This window comes from Panthera uncia, chromosome A2 (assembly GCF_023721935.1).
Source record: "Panthera uncia isolate 11264 chromosome A2, Puncia_PCG_1.0, whole genome shotgun sequence".
In the NCBI taxonomy this organism is placed as follows: domain Eukaryota; kingdom Metazoa; phylum Chordata; class Mammalia; order Carnivora; family Felidae; genus Panthera; species Panthera uncia.
The window spans coordinates 110683468-110708585 of NC_064816.1; the positions used below are offsets into that span (position 1 = coordinate 110683468).

At 38.4% G+C, this 25118-nt stretch overlaps 1 protein-coding gene across 3 annotated transcripts in view; it reads right to left on the minus strand.

The window, feature by feature from the left end:
- Positions 1 to 23924, minus strand: part of HYCC1 (hyccin PI4KA lipid kinase complex subunit 1) — a 139467-nt gene extending 115543 nt beyond the window's left edge. Inside the window, exon 1 of one of the 3 annotated variants that reach the window (XR_007460263.1) lies at positions 23646 to 23923. The gene's annotated coding sequence lies outside the window, so the exon portion shown is untranslated. Of the gene's footprint in view, positions 1 to 23645 lie in introns of all 3 variants that reach the window. The other 2 variants (XM_049642904.1, XM_049642903.1) reach the window with 2 other exon arrangements.
- Positions 23925 to 25118: the final 1194 nt, after the last annotated feature.

Genomic DNA, 25118 nt, shown 5'->3' on the forward strand with positions numbered 1-25118 from the left:
TGAAAGAGGAAAGATCACAACCAACATAACAGAAATAAAAAAAATAATAAGGAATATTATGAGCAATTATATGCCAATAAAATGGGTAATCTAGAAGAAATGGACAAATTCCTAGAAACATATACACTACCAAAACTGAAACAGGATAAAAGAGAAAATTTGAACAGACCCATAACCAGTAAGGAAATTGAATTAGTAATCAAAAATCTGCCAAAAAACAAAAGTCCAGGGCCAGATGGCTTTCCAGGGGATTTCTACCAAACATTTAAGGAAAAGTTAACACCTATTCTCTTGAAACTGTTCCAAAAAAATAGAAATGGAAGGAAAACGTCCAAACTCTTTCTATGAAGCCAGCATTACCTTGATTCCAAAACCAGACAGAGACCCCACTAAAAAGGAGAACTATAGACCAATTTCCCTGATGAACATGGATGCAAAAATCCTCAACAAGATATTAGCCAACCAGATCCAACAATACATTAAAACAATTATTCACCACAACCAAGTGGGATTTATACCTGGGATGCAGGGCTGGTTCAATATCCACAAAACAATCCACATGATTCATCACATCAATCAGAGAAAGGACAAGAACCATATGATCCTCTCAACAGATGAAGAGAAAGCATTTGACAAAATACAGCAACGTTTCTTGACAAAAATCCTCAAGAAAGTAGGGATAGAAGGAGCATACCTCAAGATCATAAAAGCCATATATGAACGACCCAATGCTAACATTATCCTCAATGGGGGGAAACTGAGAGCTTTCCCCCTAAGGTCAGGAACAAGACAGGGATATCCACTCTTGCCACTGTTATTCAACATAGTATTGGAAGTCTTAGCCTCTGCAATCAGACAACACAAAGAAATAAAAGGCATCCAAATCGGCCAGGAGGAGGTCAAACTTTCACTCTTCTCAGATGACGTGATACTCTATATGGAAAACCCAAAAGATGCCACCAAAAAACTGCTAGAACTGATTCATGAATTCAGCAAAGTTGCAGGATATAAAATCAATGCACAGAAATCGGTTGCATTCCTATACACCAACAATGAAGCGACAGAAAGAGAAATCAAGGAATCGATCCCATTTACAGTTGCACCAAAAACCATAAAATACCTAGGAATAAATCTAACCAAAGAGGTGAAAAATCTATACACTGAGAACTATAGAAAGCTTATGAAATAAATTGAAGGGGACACCAAAAAATGGAAAAAGATTCCATGCTCCAGGATAGGAACAACAAGTATTGTTAAAATGTCGGCACTACTCAAAGCAATCTACATATTCAATGCAATCCCTTTCAAAGTAACACCAGTATTCTTCACAGAGCTAGAACAAATAATCCTAAAATTTGTATGGAACCAGAAAAGACCCCGAATAGCCAAACCGATCTTGAAAAAGAAAACCAAAGCAGGAGGCATCACAATCCCGGGCTTCAAGTTATATTACAAAGCTGTAATCATCAAGACAGTATGGTACTGGCACAAAAACAGACACTCAGATCAATGGAACAGAAAAGACAACCCAAAAATGGACCCACAAACGTATGGCCAACTCATCTTTGACAAAGCAGGGAGGAATATCCAATGGAATAAAGACAGTCTCTTCAGCAAGCGGTGCTGGGAAAACTGGACAGTGACATGCAGAAAAATGAACCTGGACCACTTTCTTACACCATACACAAAAATAAACTCAAAATGGATGAAAGACCTAAATGTAAGACAGGAAGCCATCAAAATCCTCGAGGAGAAACCAGGCAAAAACATCTTTGATCTTGGCCACAGCAACTTCTTACTCAACTCGTCTCCAGAGGCAAAGGAAACAAATGCAAAAATGAACTACTGGGACCTCATCAAAATAAAAAGCTTCTGCACAGCTAAGGAAACAATCAGCAAAACTAAAAGACAACCGATGGAATGGGAGAAGATATTTGCAAATGACATATCAGATAAAGGGTTAGTATCCAAAATCTATAAAGAACTTATTAAACTCAACACCCAAAAAACAAATAATCCAGTGAAGAAATGGGCAAAAGACATGATTAGACACTTCTCCAAAGAAGACATCCAGATGGCCAACTGACACATGAAAAAATGCTCAACATCACTCATCATCAGGGAAATACAAATCAAAACCACCATGAGATACCACCTGACACCTGTCAGAATGGCTAACATTAACAACTCAGGCAACAACAGATGTTGGTGAGGATGCAGAGAAAGAGGATCTCTTTTGCATTGTTGGTGGCAATGCAAGCTGGTGCAGCCACTCTGGAAAACAGTATGGAGGTTCCTCAAAAAACTAAAAATAGAACTACCCTACGACCTAGCTATTACACTACTAGGCATTTATCCACGGGATACAGGTGTGCTGTTTCGAAGGGGCACATGCACCCCCATGTTTATAGCAGCACTATCAACAATAGTCAAGTATGGAAAGAGCCCATTGATGTCCATCGAAGGATGAATGGATAAAGAAGATGTGGCATATATATACAAGGGAGTATTACTCGGCAATCAAAAAGAATGAAATCTTGACATTTGCAAATACGTGGATGGAACTACAGGGTATTATGCTAAGTGAAATTAGTCAGAGAAAGACAAAATCATATAACTTCAGTCATATGAGGACTTTAAGAGACAAAACAGATGAACTTAAGGGAAGGGAAACAAAACTGATATAAAAACAGGGAGGGGGACAAAACAGAAGAGACTCATAAATATGGAGAACAAACTGAAGGTGGCTGGAGGGATTGTGGGAGAGGGGATGGGCTAAATGGGTAAGGGGCACTAAGGAATCTACTCCTGAAATCATTGTTGCACTATGTGCTAACTAATTTGGATGTAAATTTTAAAAAATTAAAAATTAAAAAAAAAAAACTCAGTGAGATAGTAAAAAGAAAAAAAAGATTCTTAGCTGAATTACAGGAAAACAGTGTAGAAGGAAATGCTCAGATCATGTTACAGAATAAAATTAATTTAATTTTAAGGATTTCACTGCTTAGAAACTGACCAATCAACTGGAAAATCCTATGAAAGAATAGGGTATCTGTGCTATTGTTTGAAAATAAGTGTTGCTCATGGCCTCACTACTTACCTGTGTCCTCAAGTGAATAAAGCTTCCTCTCAAGGCACAGAGAGAAGAAATAGAAACTTATAGAACCTGATGTGGGAAGTCAATCCAAAGACCTGTAACCTAGGCCTATTCTCCCTGTAAATCATAAAACAAGTATCTGGTTATCAAAAATAGAGCAGAAATTTTTACTATGGGAAATGGTATTTGACTAAAGCATCTTTTGTCTACCCCAAGAACAACTATAATCATATTAGGATATCAGTGTGCTATGGCAACCAGGCCAGTGTGTTTCTATTGGAAAAGATAGGGCAATTAGAAAAAATACAGCAATCCCTCTTCTCATTTCCTATGTCTATCTTCCTATTCTTCTCAAATCCTTCAGGACTTCAGAAGAATATTTTATCTAGGGAAAGGATATTTGATTTAAACTGAAATAACAAAGTTAAAAAAAAATTATTTGTCAAGAACCATTTTGATATCTGGACTGGCCCTATGAATTGCTTTGACCAAGAAAATGCAGTGAACTAAATTCTGTAAAACTTCTAAGGCTAGGCCTTAAGAAACCTGCAGCTTCCACTTCCAGGCATTTGGAATCAGGCTACCACACTGTAAGAAGCCCAAACTACCAAGAAAGTCTGCATGGAAAAGAACAGAGGCCACTGCTAAGCTATGAGCTGAGAGTTAGCACTAAGTACCAGCCATGTGACTGGGCCATTTTGGACATTCCAGCCAAGTCAAGTCTCCGGATGAATGCAGCTTCAGCTGACAACATGGAGCAGAAGACCTGCCAAGCTAAATTTAGTCAACCTCAGATTTGTGAGACATAAAATATATGTGCTGTTTGAATGCACTAAGTTTGAGGTTGGTTTGGTAGGTAGCAATGGATAACCACAATACTGTCTTAATCAAACATTTAGGGTATACCTTTTGAGTGCAATGCATTGTGCTAACTCACATCAGAGAATATTAGGTTGAGCAAAACATGGTCCCTGCCATCAAGGAATTAGATTTTTCCATTAAAACTCATAGTAAAACCCATTGCAACTATGACATAATCTATGAATGTTCAATAAATGTAATTATATTCTGCATATGTATACTTTTTTGTCTGATCCTATTGTTAATAATGGCAGATATTGTGCACTGGTTGGATACAATTCAAAGTCTAGAGAAAAAAAACTCACTAATAATCACCCTATCATAAGTGCTACGCTTAATCAATGAAACCAAAATACCACAGTAACCATCACATTTGCCACTATACTACATAAAAATTACTTTTATTCATTAGATATAAACAACCTCATTTTGCATATATCCTGATGCCAACACCTCAAAATTCTCCTGAGAGGTCAATGATTCCATTTAAACTTTCAAAAATGAGTTAAGAAAAAATGAGGTTTCATCTGATCTTTCTGCTTTATAGTATAAGATATTTGCAATTTTTTAGACAATTAATATAATATAAATTTTTAAAAGTCAAATGATACAATAAGGGATTCAGGTTTGATAGAATAATTAATAACTCTTATTACTGGGAACTTCAATATAAAACAGGCACCTGAGAGAAAACATACAATTTCCAAAATCCTTTAAGACTGTGATAGATTTCTCTACACATCTGTCTACAAATTTTTAAGTAAACCCCCCGTGAAAATTAGGGAATAAATTAAAAGATTCTTAAAGTGCCTCCTCATCCTACATCCATATATAAAAATAAGTTATTCAAAACAAAGTTTCATAAAATGTTATTATACTGTTAGACATTTTCAGACAATACACTATCTTAATGTTAGATAAGGATATATGTAGAAGACCACAGAACCCACATGTCCAATACCCATATCTCAAAGCATAGGATGAATATAGGTTGCTTTCAAAGTGTTGATGTTTTCCAAAGGGATAATTTTTATTAATCTGATGGCAAAATACAGAGCATAATTCTTTGTAAAATACCTTTAACCTGAATAATCCTGAATATTGGATTCTACGAAAGGTGGGGGGAAAGATAAAGACTACAGATGGTTAACTATATAATAAAACCATCAAGAAACACATTTTCACCAGGAAGCCACAGTTCATAAAACCCATCACAAATCACAGTATAAAATAGAGCACTTAAAAATATGTTGAACCACTGAGGCATATGTTATGTTAATGTAAAAAAGAAGTGGCTCATCTTAGTGATGGGGTTCCCAGAGATCTCACCATCCTAGCTGCTCTTACCTAAAAGAAATCTAATTTGTCAATAAACTGCACATTATTTTAGTCAAGACTACTTGAATGCTAGCTTAAAAAAAATAATATTTGCAAAGAATCTTGCAGAAATCCAAGGCGAGAACTGTAGCACAGAAGGGGCTTAAAGAAATTGAACCTAAAAAACCAGAAACTAGAACTTAAATCCTTATCTTCTAAAGGCAATCAGTCTATTTTAATTCCTCTCATTCTCTCGGTGCCATTCTTTATTTGCTGAATGGCTTCCTAACTTACTCATCCTACCTATGGTCCGTTATGGTTATTCTAGTCCTAACTATCATGGTCTTTTTGCTCTAGGCGCACACTCTCCTCAAACCAAATCTATATTTCTTAATTTCCACAATCTAAATTCTTTAAATAAATCTGTGACAGATCCTTACTTTGATCCTGACTACAACTTACTAGCCAGGCTGGAGATTGGCCATGCATGGGAAGATATCTCCCCTGGGTCCAACAGTTAAGATCACTGATATAGACTCATGTAGAGACTGGTTTTTTAGAAGGGGCTGTGCATGGGTAGAATGGTAAACATATCTAGTATCTACTATAAATATAACACCCCAGAAGAAATCTAACAAACTGATTATGAGGCACATTTTAATCTGGGAAACCTAAACACTTTTAACTTTCCTTAACAATCAAGCCTCACAGAAATAGCTCATTTTATGCTTAAACTCAGCTAAATCCCAACACCTTTTTCATTCTGACCCAATCAATTTGTAAAAATCTAAGTTAGGATCAGGGCACCTGGGTGATTCAGTCGGTTAAGCGTCTGACTTCAGCTCAGGTCATGATCTCACAGTTCCTGAGTTCAAGCCCCATGTCAGGCTGTGTGCTGACAGCTAAGAGCCTGGAGCCTGCTTCAGATTCTGCATCTCCCTCTCTCTCTGCCCCTCCCCTGCTCCTGCTCTGTCTCTCAAAAATCAATAAATGTTAAAAAAAAAAATTGTTTTTTTTTTAATCTAAGTTAAGGTTGCTGGAGGGGAAGGGAAGTGGGGGGATGGGCTAAATGAGTGATGGGCATTAAAGAGGGCACTTGTTGTGATAGGCACTGGGTGTTATAATGTAAGTGAAGAATCACTAAATTCTACTCCTGAAACCAATACTACACTATATGTTAGCCAACTTGAATGAACATAAAATCTTGGAAAGAAAAAAAAAAAAATCTAAGTTACAATCGGCCTTTTTAAATTGGCTCACACATAACAGGTTCATGAGCCATTGAATAAATAAGAATAAATCTTTGAATCTTTATAGTTTGGGCCCTGAATTCTACTCAGAATTTTTAATGTAATATTTACCTTATTATTAGCCCTCCATGGTAGTTGACATCATGGTATGCAGTAAGTCACCCTGAATGCAAGGAATTTTATACTACAAAAAAAGTAAGGAATCGGAGCTGGAGATCTCTTGAAAAGCTACCCACGTATTAATTATGAGTGCAATAACAATAAATGACTTTTCCCAAAGTGGACATACACTAAGTATAGGAGGCCCCAAACTAAGTAAATATTCACAGTGAAAAGTCATTTTTAATGTTTAGTATAGAGAAGGAATACAGGTCTAGGCTGAGAAAGGTTCCAAATGGGCCAATGAAATAGAACTCAATGAAACAGGAAACAGGAGAAATATCGAAGAGGAAAGCAATAAAAGTATACAAGAATTACAACAAAGAATCTGATGAATGTTCAGGAAAACAAAACCGGAAACAATTCCAATGGAATGAAATCATTGAACACCAGGGCTTTCATTGGGATCTAATGGAGAGAAATATAAAAGCAGTGGTGTAGGCAGTGTAATTTAAAGTTATGAAGGTAACAAGACAAAAGTATTTGCTTGTTGTAAATGAAGACAATACCATTGAGTTGAAATTTTCAAGTCTGACCTCCCCATCAGCAAAGTAGAGGTAAATTATTTATAACACAATGATTTACCTCCATTGTCTCACTTTGCCCTTATGTTCATATCCCAACATGCAAACTATTACGTATTATCTACATTACTTAAAGAAAATGCTCTTTTATCTTATAAGAATAATTAATGTGGCTCTTGGGAGTGGATGCATACATACTTCATGTCATTGGCTTTACCAGAGAAAACAACCTTGAACTTAAAGATTTTAAGATAAGTATAAACATTTCAAAGGATAAAAATTACCTCAATACCATTCACTGAGCATTCAATAACAATATTCAAGATATTGCATAAGTAGTAAGTAGTATGGTGCTTAGTAAGGCTTTTACGGATTCAGTAAACCAGAACCTCAAGATGGCAAATTTTTATTCATCCCCTGTCTAGCTCATACAATTTATCCAGACTATAGGCCAGGCAGGGACAGAGTGGGAACAAAGAAAGAGAACAAGACCAGGCAAAAACAGACATAGGATGGGAAGTTATGTGGATAACCCACACAATGTTTTTACTTATACAAAAAGTAAACATTACTATGCATTCAAATTGCAACATTAATAATTCAACAAGCCCTTGAGTGCCTACTGAGTATAATGCAAACTATGCCTATTACTTTGTACTAATAGCAAAAGAACAGTAAGATATGCTCTGTGTCTATGGGAGCCTATAATCCAGATAGCAAAGGAAGTGAGGAAAATAAGTGAGGGAAAAATTGAAACAAGGTAGCACCTTTATTTTCCAAAGGAATAATTGCAAGTGCTAGAATCATGATAAGATCATCAGAATTACACAAAATCAGCAATGTAGAATGTAAAAGAAGGGTTCTGTTTATTATGCAATTACAACAAATTACAAATTTTCCAGTAAAAAAGAAAACAAAAAAATATAAACACTTCGGTAAAACATTGATCTCCCACCTTCATCAATATTTTTCTATAGTAGAGATTTTTTTAATTGCTATTCTTAGATCTTTCCCACGTAATTAAAAGAAATGTTCATCCTTCTCACTGTTGCTATCCCACTCTTCATAAGAAAGCACTGTTGTACCATTGTGTATTATTTCAAACTCTTTTCCATGCATATACTATATAATCAGCAATTCTGAAAATTCTTTACTCTTAAAAATTATTGAGAATCCCAAATAGCTTTTGTTATGGTGGTAGTTATATTTACTGATGGTTATCATGTTTGAAATTTTTATGACAAAACTTTAAACATTTGTTACAATAAATCCAGTACATGTCAACATAACACTTTTTTTTTTTTTTTTTTTTTTAGCATTTATTCATCTTTGAGAGACAGAGAGAGATACAGCATGAGCAGGGAAGGGGCAGAGAGAGGGAAACACAGAATCCAAAGCAGGCTCCAGTTTCTGAGCTGTCAGCACAGAGCCCGATGCTGGGCTCGAACTCACGAACTGCAAGATTATGACCTGAGCCAAAGCTGGACACTCAACCGACTGAGCCACCCAGGTGCCCCACACGTTTTTATTTAAAATAACAATACTCCATGAATAAGTCACAGGAATAAAAACCAGGGCATAAGGAATATAGTCAATGACACTGTAATAGCAATGTAAGGGACAGATGGTAGCTACAGTTGCAGTGAACACAGCATAGTGTATAAACTTGTCAAATCACTAAGTTACACACCTGAAACTAATGTTACATTATGTGTCAGCTATACTCAAATAAAAAATAATCATAAATAAATAAATGTAAAAATTTTCCCACAAACAAAAAAGTTATTGAGAAGAATGGTTTTGCTTCATATTTTCATAAATTTCTTTAATGTCTTGGCTTAATAGGACACAGCTGAATCTTCAAACTGCACCTGCATTCAAACTGATATGATATGATAGTCAAATTGTGTTTTGATTTTTTCACCAAAAAAAAAAAAATAGAATCACTCTCTCCACGACTTGATTTTTTTTACCTAATATATTCTGGACCTGGACTTCGTTTTTTTTGTTGGTGGTGGTGGTGGTGGTGGTGATGTTTTAATCCATGTGTGATAGACTATTACCATTATATTTATGGCCTTCAACAGTCTGTATACTTTTGTGCAGTCCTCTCCCACACTGGTACTGGGCTTGGCAATGTGACCTGTTTTGGTGAATGGACTTTAGGAAGCATGATGCCAGCAGAGGCTCAATAAGTGCTTGCACCTGAGGAATGTCCTCTTGAAATACTTTCTCTTAGAAAGTAGCCACCATGCTACAAAATCTCAGGGATAGGCATGTGGTTGAGAAGCCACATGGAGAAAGATCTTGGAAGATGAGAGGCCATCCTGGGGATTTCAACCTCATGTAAGCCCCCAGAAGAATGCAGCTGCACAAGTGATTTCAACTAGATTGATTTTAGCTACACAAAGGCAGAACTGCCCATAAAATCATGAGAATAATAAATCTTTGGGGTTTTTTTGTTTTTGTTTTTAACGTTTATTTATTTTTGAGACAGAGAGAGACAAAGCATGAACAGGGGAGGGTCAGAGAGAGGGAGACACAGAATCCGAAACAGGCTCCAGGCTCTGAGCCATCAGCACAGAGCCCGAAGTGGGGCTCGAACTCACGGACCGCGAGATCATGACCTGGGCCAAAGTCAGCCGCTTAACCGACTGAGCCACCCAGGTGCCCCAATCTTTGTTATTTTTAAGCTACTAAGTTTTGGGGTAATTTGTCACACAGCAACAGATAACTAATATACCTCAGAACACATATAGAGAAATCGGTCTTTTGGAGAAAAAAACCTTCTGAATATTACAATTTTAACTAAATCTATTAAGTTAGGGGTATTTCCCATTTTTGAAATTTTTTTCCAGCCCTTTAAAATGGCGGTTTCCAGGGCGCCTGGGTGGCGCAGTCGGTTAAGCGTCCGACTTCAGCCAGGTCACGATCTCGCGGTCCGTGAGTTCGAGCCCCGCGTCAGGCTCTGGGCTGATGGCTCGGAGCCTGGAGCCTGTTTCCGATTCTGTGTCTCCCTCTCTCTGCCCCTCCCCCGTTCATGCTCTGTCTCTCTCTGTCCCAAAAGAAAAAAAAAAAAAAAAAAAAAAAAAAAAAAAATGGCGGTTTCCAGTTTCCACTATCTGAACAATGCTATGATAAACTTTCCTGAATCTGTCCAAGTATTTCTACAGGATAGACTCAGGATGCTGGATCAAAGGTTACTTGTGGTTAAAATTGCCTTCCAAAAAGATTATATCATGCTATACTTCCATCAAGAATAGATGGAAGTGTCATTTCCCCATACCCTAACCAATCATAGACATTATTAATCTTCTTAATTATTGCCATTTTTATGGGCCAAAAATGCCACATTGCAAACATCTATTTGCATTTCTTTTAAAATCTTTTCAAATGTTTATTATTTCTTCTTCTGTGAATTGCCTACTCATATACTCTGCCTATTTTTTTCCTTCAAATTTTGTAGAGCTTATCACAGACTATCCTTTCTAAATGTTGCAAATATTTCCCCAGTTTTGTCATTTGCTTTTTAGCTTTGTTTTTGGTATTTTCATTGTATAGAAAGTTTTACATTTTTATGTACTCAAGTCTGATAATCGTTTCTTTTATTAATACTGAATTTTGCTTCATAAAATTTTTCTCCAGACTTTTCCTCTAGAGTAACCAGAGTTTTATTTTCTATGTGATAAATCATTAATATTTCTGGATTTTTTAAAATACATACACACAGTGTGAATGTAACTTATTCTCCCCAAGTGAATAACCAGTTATACCAGCACCATTTATTGAACCATTTCCCAGAGGTAAGAATTGATACATTTAATATATATTAAATTATCATATACTTGGGTCTGTTTCTGGACTCTATTTTATTTCAATGATCTTTTTGATTATTCCTGCATCTGTACCACACTATTTTAATTACTATAAATGACATTTTTTTTAGAAATTTAATTAAGTGTATATTATAGTAAAATCCAAAGTAACAATGACTTAAACAAGATAAAGTTTATTTCCTTCTTATCAAAAATGAATGGGAAGAGGGTGGCAGTCCAGGGCTAGTATGGTGGCAGCTGCCTGTTTTGCTCTACTACCCTAGCAAAATTGCTATCCTCAAGGCTACTTCACATTCCAAGATGGCTACCATAGCCATCCTGCCCACATTCCAGGAAAGAAGTTAAGCAGGCAAAAGAACGTCCTCCTTTCTTTTAAGGGAGACTTCCTTCCCTGTGCCCCTTTTAACTTACACATATAGCTCACTGGCCAGAATTTTAAGATTGATGGACACACAGCATTATGGGATACTAAGCAAGATCATCTTTAGCAGGGTGACACAGAGTTCACTAGTTAATTTAGTTTACCCTATTCTCAGAACTCTGATATCTGCTTCCAAATGATGAAAGGGCAAGTGTTCTACTTTTGTATATGTTCAAATTTTTCCCTTTCAGCAAAGTATCTCAAAACACTATAAAAGAGTTGACTAGACAAATCACGATTTAATATATAGTCCAATTAAAAAACAAGAAATAAGTGGCAAAAAATGCATATATATTTAGCTTATGGCTAAAGCGTGTGATGACAAAGTGCTGACAATAACTGAGACAACTCAGTATGACTGGTTGCTGATCAGGGGTTATGACAACTATCAAAGCAATAGGTATGAGCCAAAAGATACATTACTCTGCCCCTATTGATCATAACACAAGCAAAGTAATGTTGCTAAGATTATGTACAAGCAATTAGTTCAAATTAATATTAAATTAAAAAGTATTTTATTCAGTCTTCCTCTTGCAGTTTCTACTCTGAAAAAGCAACCAGGTCTATTGGCAGAGGCTCTTGAACACTTAAGAACACAAAATACCCATAAACACTTTTTCCTTGCCAAACCAAATAAATCCAATTGAACTAAAGAATCAGCCAGCTGCTTGCCATTGACCGTACTGTGGGGGGAGGTGAAAATAGACAAATAGTTATTACTTTCTACATTGAGCCATCCAAATTTCTCTCTACCTTGTTTGTCTTGCCTGAGGGAAGAGTCAAAGTTTTAAGGTTCTGGCATTCGGCATTGCAAATTGATCCTTGGGGATAGGCAAATTAGGGGTATTTGGGATTTCACTAAATCCAAGCAGACAAGTCACCCATATTAGTTTGTTAGGGTTGCTGTAACCAAGTACCATAGACTGTGGCCTAAACAACAGAAATCTATTTTCTCACATTTCTGGAGACTAAAAGTCCAAAATCAAGGAGTCAGCAGGGTTGGCTTCTACTGAGAGGAAAGGATCTGTTCCAGGCCTTTCTTCTTGGCTTGTATCTTCTCCCTATGTCTTCATATCATCTTCTGTCAGTAGAAGTCATGTCCCAACTTCCTCTTATAAGGACATCAGTCATATTGGATTAGGGCCCACCTTAATTATCTCATTTTAACTTAATTAACTCTGCAAAGACCCTATCTCAAATTATGGTTATATTCTAAGGTCCTGAGTATTAGGATTTCAACATATAAAAAGGGGGACAGAAGACACGATTCAGCCCATTAACACTTTCAAAGCTGCAATAAAGTAGGGCTGTAGAAAGTAATCTGACTCTCTTTTCTTGTACTAGAGGTTTTTAAATATCACCCATTTATTAATAAACTATTGAATGTCTGTATGTCCTAGATGCTAAGTTTACAAAGCTGAATACGACATAGCCCCTGACCTGAGGGATTCTCAGTCCACTGTAGGAGACAAGTAAATGTGGAAGCGAGTGTCCTTTAATCCCTTTTGAAACAAAGCAAGGCAAATCAGGGTATAGGCAAATAAAATAAAATAATAATAACAAATGCTATGAGGAAAATGGGGAGGAATATAAAAGAAAGCCCAATGTAAATATTGTCTTGGAATCATTTTGTTACCATTTGGTCCTTTTTCCTCTCTCTTTCCCCAAAATTACAGCGTACAGAAATACACTTTCCGAGGCACAGCTCTACTTTAATTTCTTTAAAGCTTTTTGCATTCTAAGTGGCAGTTTTATCTGCTCTAGTGTTGAGGACAAAGGAAGAGAGAAATGTTAAGGGAGCCAAATTCCAGTTGACTTGTGGGTTGGGTTGATGTTTTAGAGTGAGTCACTGCCCTTTCGTATATTGGAATGAAACTCTCAACCGTTAATAAAGTCTGAGGGGGGCCTGGGTGGCTCAGTCAGTTAAGCATCCCACTGTGGATTTCAGCTTAGGTCATGATCTCGCAGTTCAGGAGTTCGAGACCCGCCTGGGGCTCTGAGCTGACAGTATGGAGCCTGCATGGGATTCTCTCTCTCCCTCTCTCTATGCCCCTCTGTGCTCTCTCTCTCTCAAAATAAATAAATAATCATTTAAAATAAATAAAGTCCACCAATAGAGGCTCCAATGTTCAATTAAAAAATGATGGGGGCAAAGGGAAGGTGCAATGAGAAAATGCAAGTAAACATAGTTAATGATGGCAATGTGTACTAGCAGAGCCATAATAATAAAAGCAACAGATCTTGACTGTACTACAAAATTCTACTCGGTTCTTCTCAATCAGAAACTTGGTGGATCTTATTAAAATAGTTGTTTATCTTTGTTTAAAACTTATAGAAAGCAAAGCAGCAATAAATAGTTCAGTATGATCATGCTGATGCATATTAACTGGGGTAAGAGTCAATTTGTTTTAGCAGAGACTGAATTAAAAATTTTTTTAAATAAAGTTTTCAAGGGGCACCTGGGTGGCTGTTGGTTAAGCTTCAGACTTTGGCTCAGGACATGATCTCGCAGTTTGCAAATTCAAGCTCCACATTGGGTTCCCTGCTCTCAGCACAGAGCCCACTATGGATCCTCTTGTGCCCCTCTCTCTCTGACCCTCCCCTGCTTGTGTGCATGCTCTCTCTCTGTCTCTCACTCTCTCTCAAAAATAAACATTACATTTTTTCTTTAAATAAAGTTTTCAATAATATTAACTTTTATATGAGTATAACAAAATATAACTTAGATGTTGCTTTACAGCTGAATATGAAACAAAGTAGTACAACAAAAATTTCTATCTTGATTCCTCCCCCAAGTACTTCAAAGTCCTGTAAGAATGTTTAAAATCCCTTAAAGTAGTTTAAGCATTTCTTTTTCAATTATGCATTGTTTCTGAAAAAAGGGTTTATAACAGAAAACAGAACATCTGTTTGGACCCTTTTGCCAATAACCAATTCCTGACTGATGGAATCCGAGTGCCATAAATCACATAATATTACTGTAAACTCTGGAGCTTTATAATCTGTTGACATGAAAAGTATCTGCCCTGATTACATCAGCAACAAGCTCAACACCATTTCCACGAAGAGGCTGGCCTTCCTGAGTATAACATACACCTGTATAACATATTTGAAGTTCTCATAGTGAAAAGAATTAAGTTTTACTCTTACTTTTCTTGACATCACCTTTCTTAGCCTGTCTTTCCTTTCCCCTCAACCTATCATTATCATGGATTTAAAAAAAAAAAAAAAAAGCATATCAGCTCCCCCAAAAAAGGGCTTGTTAAAAATTAAATGTTGGATCGCCTGGGTGGCTCAGTCGACTAAGCGTCTGACTTCAGCTCAGGTCATGATCTTGTGGTTTGTGAGTTCGAGCCCTGCATTGGGCTCTGTGCTGACAGCTCAGAGCCTGGAGCCTGCTTCGAATTCCGTGGTTCCCTCTCTCTCTCCACCCCTCCCCTGCTCACACTTTGTCTCTCTCTCTCTCTCTCTCAAAAATAAACATTAAAAAAAATTGTTTTAATTAAATGTTATATATATATGGCAGAGAAGTGTGTTGAAAGGAATCCTTTTATAAAATATTTTAAGGGGCGCCTGGGTGGCTCAGTCGGTCGAGCGTCCAACTTCAGCTCAGGTCATGATCTCACTCTCCATGAGTTTGAGCCCTGAGTCGGGCTCTGTGCTGACAGCTCAGAGCCTGGAGCCCGCTTCAGATTCTGTGTCTCCCCCTCTCTCTGCCCCTCCCCTGCTCATGCTCTGTCTCTCTCTGTCTCAAAAATAAATAAAAACATTAAAAAAATTGTTTAATATTTTAAATACAAAATATAGCTAATACAAATTATAGCAAACATAGCTAAAATTTCTCTTCCACTCCTTTCTATTAGAAGACTATCATACCTTATAGTCCTTTTACACCCTTCCCCTCTAGTGTTTTGACACAATTCAACAAATAGAAAAAGCAACATGGCACAATAAAAAGAGTCCAAAAACTCATGCCCAATTTCCAGCAAATTACTTAAACTCTCTAAGTCTCAATTTCCTCCAACGTGAAAAGTAGTGATTACATCTATATCACAGGAATGTTTTAGGGATTAAAAATAATACACTAGCACACAATAGATGTTCAATAACAATAGCTCTAATTGTCACTAACAAAATATTTATCAATTGGACAATTGAGAATGCATCTCAGAAGCTTACAGTTTCTGAAAAGAAGGGAGAGGGGTGATGGAAGGGAGGCTTCATTAGATTCTTATGCTCTCTAGCTACTTCCGTACTTACTTATTCTTCACCGATTAACTTTCTGATTTAGTAGCCTCATCTACTGCTACTGCCTCCAATTATTTCCCCACCAATTTATTCCTTAACCCCCTTTACAGTATGTATTTGGTTCTCATCGTATACTTTCCATCAACTTAGAAATGACAATCTACTGATTTTTTTCTCAATATTCTTTCCCTTTAACCTTGCCACACGCATATTCCTTTCTGAAACTCTAAGAAGACTTCACTGACCTCAATATTCTGGTTCTATCACCCATATAACCATTCTGATTTTCTGTACTTCTTGAATAGTCCATTCCATATGCACATTTCTACTTCCTTTCTTAGTTTGACACTTCTCCCCTCCCCTCCTGATTCCTAAAACACTTCCACCTTCCTCTCTATTCTCTTATCAGGACCCACTTGAAGGTTCATAATTTCCCAAAATAGTCTCCCCTGCTTTTCCACTACAAAAGTGAGCACTGCCTGGGGGGCTATGTTGCCACTCCATCCACCACAGTAATATCTATGGATTAACAAGTCAGCAGGAACCTTGAACTTTAAGTTGAAAAGGGAATGTATATATCTGGCAAGTATAAAGAGGTCAGACTGGCAACTTTCTATGCCCCCATGGGCAGAAGCAGGGGAGTACAGTATGTGTATGTTGCTTAGAACTAATCCCCTAATTAAATTAGTTAAATGTTCTTTACATTCAAAAGGGAAAAAACAAACAAATAAAACCAGGCAAGCTCCAAAAGATTAAAATAGAGTTCGTAATTGCTTGCCCAATTTAGGCAGTTTTAAGGCTTACATTATTCTTTTAAATTTCCAAGCCTAAACATCATTCTATAAAAGAATAAATGCAAATCTTCCAATAGCTGATGCCTCAAATAACTTTCATAGTACAGTTTAAGAACTCATATACAATGTTTTCATTAAGTCAAGTACAAATAACTGAATGAATCCTTAAGCATTTACATGAGAAAGCAACTAATGTTCATCAGCTAATCAAAGACTCTTTGTTCAGGAAAACACACACCAAACAAATATCACTTAACATTTACTACTAAAAGTCTACTCTGATGCAAGCTTCAACAATGACAAATGTTTAAACTACAGTGGAAAAGTACTATTTTCCAAAACTCCTTGATCTTTTATCTGTGTTGCACTTAACATTCTTTACAAGGTACAAACAGGATTCAGGAATGCAAATTGATCTTGAACCTGCATTAAATTAAAATGTAAATTATATAAAGTACATTATACATTTATTGTATTTCAATTCTGGGATCTTCTACCATAACCACACTTGGATGTATTTATTAAAATAGCAGGAGATATGATATTACATAGAGTGACCAGTAATAATTATGATAGGGTTACCAAAAACTGAGACTAATTGGGCAGAAAGGAAAACAATAAGACACTCAAATAAAGTGATTAAATTAACTTCTCAATAATAGAGAATAAGGGAAAAGTCTGATTAAGAAAAAATTAGGGTACTGATAAAAACACATGATCTATGGCATCAGATAGGAATTCAACTTAAACTCTCTACCACTAACTAGTTGTTGATCTTGAACAAGTATTTTAAACCTCATTGAGTCTCAGTTAATCTGTAGAGTAAGGACAATACTACTTATGTCTCAAAATTGTGCATGTACATAAACTGTATTTAATCCAAAAGGCCTAGACATTTTTATAGCTAAACTATTTCTGACCTTAAGGAAGAGATGAATTGCCAGGGGATATAAAAGAAAAATGGAAGGTTTCTCTTTCTTTTTTATTTTGCGAAGCTAGTAATATATAAGGTAATATAAGAAGAATACTAAAGATCAATCTTACATAGCAATCAAATCTAGCACTACTTTAAAGAGGTATGCTATTACCAAGTTGCCTTTACCAGCAATTGTTTGGTGAAATCTACTAGGAAGTCCTCTAATATAATTCATCAGCCAGTAGGTAAAAGAAGAAAAACTATATGATCATCTCAGTGTACATTACAAGGGTATGTGATCAAATTTAATATCTTTTCCAATTAAATCTCAATTCCAAAAAGGAATTAAGGAAGATTATTTCCTTAACATGCTAAAAACAAAAGTTGCCAGAAAGAATACACAACTGTGAAACCCTAAAGGCATTCTCACTCAAATGAGAAGTGAGCCAAAGATGCTCACTATTCACTAATATAATTTAACATCACTCCAGACATTTAATGTCAAAAATGAAATAAGGATTAGATATTGGCAAGAAGGCAAAATTACCATCATTTACAAATGCTATAACTGCTGTATCACAAAATCCAATAAAAACTATAAGAAATTAAGAATTTTAGGGGCACCTGGGTGTTCATTCAGTTGGTTAAGCATCCACTCTTGATTTCTGCTCAGGTCATGAGATCAAGGTCATGAGATCAAGACCTGCATTGGGTGCCACACTGACAGCATGGAGCCTACTTGTGATTCTCTCTCTACCTCTCTCACTGACAACACAGAGCCTGCTTGGGATTCTCTCTCTCTCTCTCTCTCTCTCTCTCTCTGCCCCCCTCCTGTTTACATGCACAAGCACACACACTTTCTCTTTTTCTCAAAATAAATAAACTTAAAAAAATGAAATTAAGAATTTTATAAATGGGGGTGCCTGGGTGGGTCAGTTGGTTCAGCATCTGACTCTTGATCTCAGCTCAGGTCTTGCTCTCAGGGTCATGAGTTCAAGCCCTTATTTGGGGGTTTAAAAAAAAAAAGAATTTCATAAAATGACCAGTTAGAAAACAGTATACCTAAATTACCAACTTTTCTATATTCCACTGAGAATATGCAATCCTCATTAAAATACAATGAGGGGCACCTGGGTGGCTCAGTCGGTTAAGCACCTGACTTCAGCTCAAGTCATGATCTCACAGTCTGTGAGTTCAAGCCCCACGTCGGGCTCTGTGCTGACAGCTCAGAGCCTGGAGCCTGCTTCAGATTCTGAGTCTCCCTCTTTCTCTGACCCTCCCCTGTTCATGCTCTCTCTCTGTCTCAAAAATAAATAAATGTTAAAAAAAAATGTTTTATTAAATAAAAAAAAAATACAATGAAAAAAATTCCATTCGCAATAGCAACATGTTTTAAAATACCAAAAATTTACTTTAAAAATAGGCAGAACCACATCAGGAAAACTATAAAACACTGAGTCATTAAAAAATGACTTGGGGGCACCTGGCTGGTTCAGTTAGTAGAACATGTGACTCTTGGTCCTGGAGTCACGAGTTCAAGCCTTACATTGGGGTAGAGTTTACTAATAAAAATAATACTAATTTTTTTTTTTAAATGACTTGACGAAATGATGAAAATATTGTAAAGGTATCACAACTATCTCAAAAAAATTAATTTGAAATTCCATTGGGGCTCTTTTGAGATCTCAATAAATTGAATTAAAGGTAATCTGAAGGGGTGCCTGAGTGGCTCAGTTGGTTAAGCATCTGACTTGGGCTCAGGTCATGATCTCGCAGTCTGTGAGTTCAAGCCCCACGTTGGGATCTGCGCTGACAGCTCAGAGCCTGGAGCCTGCTTCAGATTCTGTGTCTCCCTCTCTCTCTGCCCCTCCCTCAGTCATGCTCTGTCTCTATCTCAAAAATAAATAAAACCTTAAAAAATTTTTTTAAGGTAATCTGAAAAGATTTAGAAAATTTAAAAAGAAAGAAAGAAAGAAAGAAAGAAAAAGAAAGAAGGAAGGAAAATAAAAGAAAGGAAAAAGAAAAGAAAAAAAGAGGAGGGGGTGGGGATATAAATATTACCTTTCTCAGGATAGGAAGTATGGGCCTTTGACAACTCCCTAATCACAACTCTTCCTGGTCTCATTTGGGAGACATAGAAATGATTTCATCCTCCAAAGTATTTAAAAGGCATATATCCAAAGGGCAAGCAAACAGAATTTCTTCTGAGCAAAAAGATGTTTTAAACAGAAGATTTTCAAATGTTAAATATTCTCTTTCCTCAGTGCAGATATGCAGCCTAACTCCAACAGGGCCAAAAAGACTCTGGCAGTACTTGGCTCTCAATAACAAGCAATAGTCAAACTGTTAGTTCCATCTGCTCCCCTCCAAAAAATGACAAAGCATTACATGGTGGTGCCAGGGGTCCCAGGCTCCATTTAGGGAGATTTCCTGAGCGGCATCCATTTTCACAATATTAATATGCTCTCTAACTTTGTTTGAATACTTTAGAAAATCAGTCTTGATACTACACGATGACAACTTGGATGCTGATAACAAAGACATGTGCTGTCTTTAACATCAGATTGTTTGTTGCTTCCAAATTGTCTTCCTTTCTTATTTGTCAAAGCTCTGAATTTCAACCACTTCCATCTCCTTGGGGACTCAATTCCAGTAAATATCTCATCTTCCCTACTTCTTACTTCTCACCTTACTTATGCATGTAAAGAAACAAACATAACATTCCTTCACCTTGTATCCCTCTTCAGTGGTTTTCAACCTTGCCTGAACATTGGAATTACCCAGGGAACTTTAAAAGACCTGTCCAACTAATCTATAGTAACAGAAAGTAGATCAGTGGTTTCCTGAGGATGAGAGGGAGAAATTACAAAGGGACACAAGAAAACTTTTGTAGGTGATGGATATGTTCATTATTCGGACTGTGGTGATGATTTTACAAGTGTAAATCTATGGCAAACATTAAATTGCACACTTTAAATATGTGTGGTTTATTAAATGCCAATTAATTTCAACAAAGCTGCTGAAATAAATACTAATGCCTGGGGTACTACCTCAACCTCAAATTGGTATGGGCTTTCCCCTGGAAACCAAGATTCTTAAAAGCTCCTCAGATGGTTGGAAATGTGCAGCTAAGGATGGGAACCACTGCTCTTTAGCTATCATCCTCTCCCTTCTTCAGTTTTCTTGAAATGCCTCACTCAAGCACGTCTACTTTCTCATCACCCATTCTTTCTCAATCTTCCAAAGACTGGTTTCTGAACCACTACTCAGTTAAAACTGTACCTGTTCAAGCCACCTATGGAATCCTGATCCTTAGGTCCCTGGAATCCTCTCCTTCCTTGACACCTCTTTACAACGTTCAAACTTGTTGACCCATTCCCCTCTATTTGAAATTCTCTCCATCCTTAGCATCTCTCCTGATGTTCCTCCTACCTTTCTAACTAGCACTCTTCTCTCTTTCACACTATTCTTCTTCCCATTTCTGCTTTTTAACAGACTGTTCTCTAGCCACTGCTTTTACAACACTAAAACCTTTCCCTGAATCATTTCAATATCACCAAATCAATACGGCTTCAATTCAACTGCCGATCTGCCCTGCAATCCTGATTTTTTTTATAAGTTCCACATCCATGGATCCAAACATCTAATGACATCTTCACCCGAATGCTCCACAGCTTCCTCAGATTCAGAAAACCCAAAATAGATATTATCATCTTCCCTCCATCTTCCCTCACTTCCAATCACTAGAACCAAGTCAAATCCTCAGGGTCCTGATTCTTCCTTCTTTCTTCCCAAAGGTAACAGTACCTGTCAGATTCTACTACACTCTACTAGAGTGAGGATCTAAAACAAAAATTCATTAAATGGCTTCTTACTCATCACCGCCAATCCAATCCCCATAGCCAAGGATACAATGCCCTGATCTGGAGTTCTACCACCCTCACTATTTTCATCTTCCACCATTTCCTTATCTAACCCCAGCATTCAAGTCATGTTAATGTCAATGTTATTGACTTCGGACTTGTCATTGACAATGACTTCTCTAAATTGCCATAGTTTCTCATGCCTCCTTGCCTTCTCACTTATATTCTTCTCTTGGAAAGTTAGTGACCTCCTGCACTTGGCTAAATTATATCAGATCTCCAAACTGTACTGTGTGCTCCTGATTCTACCTACATCCAAGCTGAGTTAGCCATCTCCTACTCTGCTACCTTCCTACACTAGGCATATCTCTATTCACATTTATCACATGGTATTATAATTGTTACTTATCTGTCTTGTACATCAGACAGTATTTTCCTTGATGACAAGATTATGCCATTCACTTCTGCCGTAGAACCTATTCAGCCTGGGGCAGTGCAAAATAAATTTATGTTTGGCATAGTTTCAGTTAATTACAAAATGTAAATATGATACCCCCAAAATGGTACTGATATTAACATTTTTCAAAGTTTTTACAGTTTCATTATAAAATAAATATCATGCCACAGGATCCTGAATAAAACAGTTGACTATAAGACATGTTTAAACTCTGACTGTCAAAATGACACCACTCTGAGAAATGCAATCAAGAGCAGATTTCATAAAATAGAAACACAACAAAGAAAGAAAGCATAGTAGGAATAACATACTGACCCAACCAACACCTTATCTGGGTGTCTATATCCAGGTGCTGTTAATGTCGATAACTAAAAGGTTTTATAATACCTCTATGGTAATAACTATAGTAAGTCAAAAGGGGATAAAATAAGCCAATCCAGAGTATTTTTAATCTAAATATGTGATGGTTTTCCCCTGAGCCACTTTATTTAAATGAATTATTTGAATAACTGACTTTAAAGCTACTATTGGCCCAGCAGATCCTTTTTTTTTTCTTTCTTTCTTTCTTTCTTGCCTTTCCCTGTACTTCAAAAAAATGGTGTTTGGAACCAACATGCATCTCGTAAACCTTAAAAATGTATTAACCCAAAGAAAAGATGCTTAGAAACTGGAGGGGAGGGGTAGCCTGTGGATTTTAGGAAAATGTTCTTATGGAAAACAACCCTCCCGGGTCTATCACATTGACTCAAGGTTACACCGATCCTCATGACTTTATGCAGATAAGATTTTAAAAGCCGAAAATTTCAAACTGTCAAGTGTTACATGAACCAAAGGGGTGGCATATCGGCTCCAAAAACTACTGTGTGACCCAAAGGACACACAATTTGCAAAAGGACAGCTTGGTCCTACTGCCTGTCGTGTGGTCTCTGAAATTAGTAGCTGCCTGTGGAACAAACTCCCCCTGCCTGAAGAGCGGAGCCGCTGCGGGGTGTGTGACAGCGTATTTATCAGAGACCCGATCCAGTGCAGCACGAAACCACTAGGGCAAAATTAAAATCTTTCAGGAATGCCTGAACTTGGAGGGCACAAGAGCACAACTGTGCACGCTCAAGGGCGGATACGCAGTTTTGCTGAAGCGTGCAAACTTGGGGTCTTCCAATGCAACCATATTCAGCCAAAACCCCGACGATTCTCGAGCACGTTAAAAGCAGCCTCAAGAGCGGAATAACTCCTAGAAAGAAGGGAGCAAGTGCTGAAGAGGGGATCTCCAGTGTAATAACCAAGGAAGGAATCGTAGCTGCTTTCTGAATCTCACTGCCCTGCGGGGGACACCAAAGACCAGGGCGAACGCTGCTTTTAAAGATGGGGGGGTGGGGGGGAGAGTTGACGGTGACCATTTTAGCCACTAGACTGGACGTACAGCTGTAGCCTCCCCGGAGTGGGAGAGGCCCAGGCCCGAGCATCAGCTGCGGCTGGGTGGGGGTGGGGGGCTCCCGGCAGAGGGGCGGCGGGTCCCGCCCAGGCGGCTGCCCCCTAGGCACGCCCGGAGTCTGGGCTGCTCCTTGCTGGGAAAGAGAAAGACCCGAGTCCACGCGCACAAAGCTGCCGCCGCCCAGGCAGCACACGGGCTGCGCCCAACTTCGGGGCGAGCAGCCGCCGGCCGCAGCCCACTCACCCGACCCCGCTGCTCCGGCCCCTCGGACGCCCCTAGAGCCCAGCGCCTTCTCGCGCCCACCCGCGGCGCCTCGCGAGGGAGCCGTTACCCCCAACGAAGGCGCCGCCCCGGGGACAAAGTCCCGGTCCCCTCCCCGCCGCCGCCTCGCCCCGGCTCCTCCCTGACAAAAAAGTTATCGGTCGCCGGCTGCCCTGGGGGCCCGGCGTGGGTCGCTGGGTCGTACTCACCAGAGCGGCTTCCCGAGCTCCACCTCCAGAACCTCGGCTTGTTTGACTCCCAGCGACAGCGACGGCGGCTGCTCTGCTTTCTCCGGAGTAGAAGCACCACCTGCCCCCCCCTTCTTCCTAACAGAACGGGTCCCAGCGAGCCATCTTCCCCCTCTGCTCACTGACTGACAACCCAGCCCGGAGAGCCGCCACTGCCGCCAGCCACTCTGACAGGCACGGCTACCGACCCGTCCCCAGGCAGCCAACCACCACCGCCCCACTCCGGCTCGGCCTATCGCCGTGCCCCGGGGCGGAACCAGGACAACTTCTTCACCAATAAGAATCTTCCTCTGCTAGGCCTGGGGCGGAGCCATAAGGTGGGAGGGAGGGAGACTTTTAGGTAGGCGTGGTCTAATCAATGGGCGTGATCGGGGCGCCAAGGGGAAGATGATTGTACGATTTGCGGCACGGCTGGATTACAGTGATCAGCGAAGGTCTCTCAGATCGGAGCCAATAGGATTTATAGCCCTCTCAGAAGGAAATAAGCCTTTCAGAGTGATGTTAACCATGATCGCAGAAGATAAACTAACTGATACTTTAATTTCTTGGTCAGGAGCATTTACTTCCCAGTAATTCGAGTCACAAGAATTTATTAAAATCTCATCAAATACCAGGAGGGAAAAATATGTACGTTTTTGCAAAATGGTCATAAAAATTCTTCCCATCTTAATTGCTTTTGGCCTTGGCCTGGAAAAAGTCAAACATAAATCCCCAACTTCTTTCCATGGGCTGTTTTTATTTTCTCCATATTCCCTCCCTACTCTTTCCCAAACACATACTATTTTGTGTGGCCACTGGAACCTGAGCACATCTGAACCAGGTCCTACATACAGTCCCTCTGTTTTGGACTTTGTCAATTCCTCCTCTCACATCCCTCTCAAGTCCAGTCAGAACTAATTAGAAGAGAAATGGACTTCAGTCTGGAAGACAAGTCATTCTAGGTTTACACCAGAAAGGGGAAGGACTTCTAAAGCTCTAAATGATCCTTTCAAACATGCCAAACACATAAATAAGAAAATACATGATTTCAAACAGGCATCAAGCAAACAATTTTAGATAACCATTAGAGCAGATCTCTATAACAGTCAGCATCCCCCTTCCAAGAACATAGCTGACTTTATAAGCAAATAACAATATACAGTAATAAGGGCAATAGAGCTACGTTCAATTAGCAAGGAAAACAGAGGAAGAAATCATCGTGTTTAGGAATGTCAGGGAACTTCACAAGGAAGGTAATGTTTGAGCTGGATCTTAAAAGGTAAATAGGAATTTGCCAGAGGAGAAAGTCAAAGAGGATTTCAGTAAAAGGGAAACAGCATTGTCAAAGGCATGGAGTTGTAAAAGGGCACCCACTGAGAAAGTCGGTGGGACTGAAAGTGAGTAGCAGCCAAAAATTTAGAGCAAAAGATTGAGATGAGATTATAAACGGCCTCA